General features: G+C 40.8%; 1 protein-coding gene across 1 annotated transcript in view; it reads left to right on the top strand.

The window, feature by feature from the left end:
- FAM98B (family with sequence similarity 98 member B) overlaps positions 1 to 3310 on the top strand; it is a 34887-nt gene that overhangs the window by 13574 nt on the left and 18003 nt on the right. The window lies entirely within an intron of this gene.

The raw sequence follows: 3310 nt of genomic DNA on the forward strand, positions 1-3310 counted from the left end.
GCTATAGGCGCCGAGCCTATTTTTTGTTTTATTAAATCATAGCTGTGTACATTAATGCAATCATGGGGTACAATGTGCTGGTTTTATTTACAATTTGAAATATTTTCATCAAATTAATGTAGCCTTCACGGCATTTTCTTAGTCACTGTGTTAAGACATTTATATTCTACACTTAGTAAATTTCACATGTACCCTTGTAAGATGCACCATAGGTGTGGTTCCCACCGATTACCCTCCTTCTCCTTTTCCTCCCCAAAATATCTATTGATCACCTAATCTTGTATGAGGAACTGCTATACACACTAGGGATATTATCAGTTAAAAAAAAATAAAATAAAAAGGTACTTATTATGGACTATTTTTATCAGGAAGGGCTTTGAAATGTAGGTTACATTGTATTTAAATAATCACCATAAATAGTAGATCCATTTATTTATATTGAGTCCTTTCAAATTATTTTTACTTAAATTTAATTTTTTACTTTTTTTCTTTTAGAGTTTCATTTTGTAGCCCTCAGTAGAGTGTTGTGCTATCACAGCTCACAGCAACCTCAAACTCTTGGGCTTAAGCTATTCTCTTGCCTCAACTTCCCAAGTAGCTACAACTATAGGCACTTGCCATAATGCCCAGCTATTTTTTTGAGATTGGATTTCACTCTGGCTCAGGCAATCCACCCGCCTCGGCTTCCCAAGTGCTAGGATTATAGGCATGAGCCACTGTGGCCGGCCTGATTTTATACTTTTCATTTACTTATTTATTTTTTGAGACAGAGTCTTACTTTGTTTCTCTGGGTAGGATGCCATGGCATAATAGCTCACAGCAACCTCAAACTCTTGGGCTTAAGCGATTCTCTTGCTTCAGTTTCCTAAGTAGCTGGGACTCCAGGCACCCACCACAAGGCCCAGCTGTTTTTCTTTTGTTGTCATTGTTGTGTAGCAGGCCTGGGTGCTGGCTGAGCCACTAATTTTATACAATTTTTAAAGTTTTTTTTTTTTTTTTTTTTTTGAGACAGAGCCTCAAGCTATCCCCTTGCGTAGAGTGCGATGGCATCACAGCTCATAGCAACCTCCAACTTCTGGGCTCAAGCGAGTCTCCTGCCTCAGCCTCCCAACTAGCTGGGACCACAGGTGCCCGCCACAACGCCTGGCCATTTTTTAGTTGGAGCCATGATTGTTGTTTGGTGGGCCCGGGCTGGGGATTCGAACCCGCCACCTTAGGTGTATGTGGCTGGCGCCTTAGCCGCTTGAGCCACAGGCTCCGAGCCCAATTTTTAAAGTTTTAAGGACAATGGCTATATGTGAAAAATTTTCTAACATCTTGTATTGTCAAAGATTTCTATTTCATGTTTTATCATTTATAAAACATCTCCTGTGACATATTTCTTCTAGTCTCTTGTGTTAGCAAAGTTTGTTTCATTAGACAAATTGTGTGCATGTGTGTGTGTATGTATATACACATATATGCGTGGGGTTAGTGGTGATAGTGGAATTTGAATTATCTTGAGTTTTGAGGGAGCATAAAAAAGATGTGTCCTCCCCGACTCCCAGTTCTGTTTCTCCATCTTCCTATTTGGTGTGAGTCACTGATTTAATGAACCACTATTATTAATGGGAAGTCACAGTAACTCTAGGTATAGTGGGACAGAAAGGAAGCTGGGAGCACTGGCCTAGAGGAACTCACACACTGCTGTTGTCCGTAGTCAGAACTGTGTAATCTATCATGGTTCTCTTTTCATCTTAGCTGCTAAGAAGCTCAACAATAATAGCAATATAGGTTTCTGATACAAATAAAAATAAAGTGGAGAAATAAGATATGAAAATAGTTATTTAGTTCTTTCTGTTTATAAAAACACATATCTGAGAGGGAGGGTAGTGATAAGGAGTTGGTGTTCAATGGGTACAGAGTTATAGTTTGTTTATATTTTTGGATACTCTTAGACTTATAAAAGATTATAAACATTTAAGAAATCTCGTGTTACTGGGCTCATTGGCTCACACCTGTAATCCCAGCACTCTGGGAGGCCAAGGTGGGAGGATAGCTTGAGCTCAGGAATTGGAACCAACCATGTCTACTAAAAATAAAAAAACTAGCCAGGTGTTGTGGCGGGCACCTGTAGTCCTAGCTACTTGGGAGGCTGAGGCAAGAGGATCACTTGAGCCTAAAAGTTTGAGGTTGCTATGAGCTATGATGCCATGGCACTTTACCTAGGGTGACAGAGTGAGACTGTCTCAAAAAGATAAAAAATAAAAAATCTTTTGTCTAGATATATATTACTTTATTTTACTTTAGAAAGGTTATAACAATTCATAATTTTTAAAGATTCCTTAAGACCTTTATTAACAGGTGCTTACAGTTTGTTGACTTTTCTGAAAAAATCAAGTTGTAAACTTTTATTACAAATTAAAAATGAAGTTCTTAAAAATCTCAACTTGACCAGATATGAAACAATTTAAAAACCTTTAAAGGTGTATTGAGAAAAACCAGGCTTTTTTAAAAAACACGTTTGTTGGGCGGCACCTGTGGCTCAAGGAGTCGGGTGCTGGCCCCATATGCCAGAGGTGGAGGGTTCAAACCCAGCCCCGGCCAAAAACCGCAAAAAAAATTTGGAAAAAAAAAAAACACGTTTGTTATTACCAAAAAAGACTTCTTTAGGTAAAAATAATAAAAACCCCATGCTGCACAGATAATGCAGATAGTTCTAGTTATCTGGTCAATAGGCAAAAAGCAAGCACTTAAGGTCTTCAGCTCCAATCTTTTGTTCATTTCTTATTGCTGGAATTTCATATTCGTTTCTTCTTGTTGGATGTAAACCGGGTGATGGTAGAGATGGTAAGCCCGCGTTTTACTGAGCCCTGCCCTGCCCAGCGTGGGAGCTGATGAATTCTCAGCTGGTGGATCGGCGGCTTTTGTCTCTTTGCCATCTTGTGGTTTAGGGTTTTCTGGGCGTCTACATCGGTAATTGAAGTTGCGTAGGTACCGACGTTGAGGCGGCTGCTGACCTTGGGTCTCACTCATCTCCTGGATTCTCTTTATCCTCTTCATTGCAGTCCTCTCTGGGCTGTCTTTGGCAGGGAGGGCCCTGCAGAATCTCGGTCTATAACCCGGATACATATTCTGTCTTACTGGTCTGCCTTGTGCTCCTGCACCCTGGTTATCAGCACCTCCATCACTTCTCCCTGCACAGGAGGGTTGGAATACTGTGGTCGCCGCCCATAGGGTCTCCTCATGTAGTAAGGTGGGAACCTTTGCCTGCGGCAGGGCCGATGTTGTTGGGCCTGGCCTTCAGGAGCTTTCTCCGACCCCTCATTCT

Source organism: Otolemur garnettii, unplaced genomic scaffold (genome assembly GCF_000181295.1).
Source record: "Otolemur garnettii isolate 467f Iridium unplaced genomic scaffold, OtoGar3 scaffold00050, whole genome shotgun sequence".
NCBI classification, from domain to species: domain Eukaryota; kingdom Metazoa; phylum Chordata; class Mammalia; order Primates; family Galagidae; genus Otolemur; species Otolemur garnettii.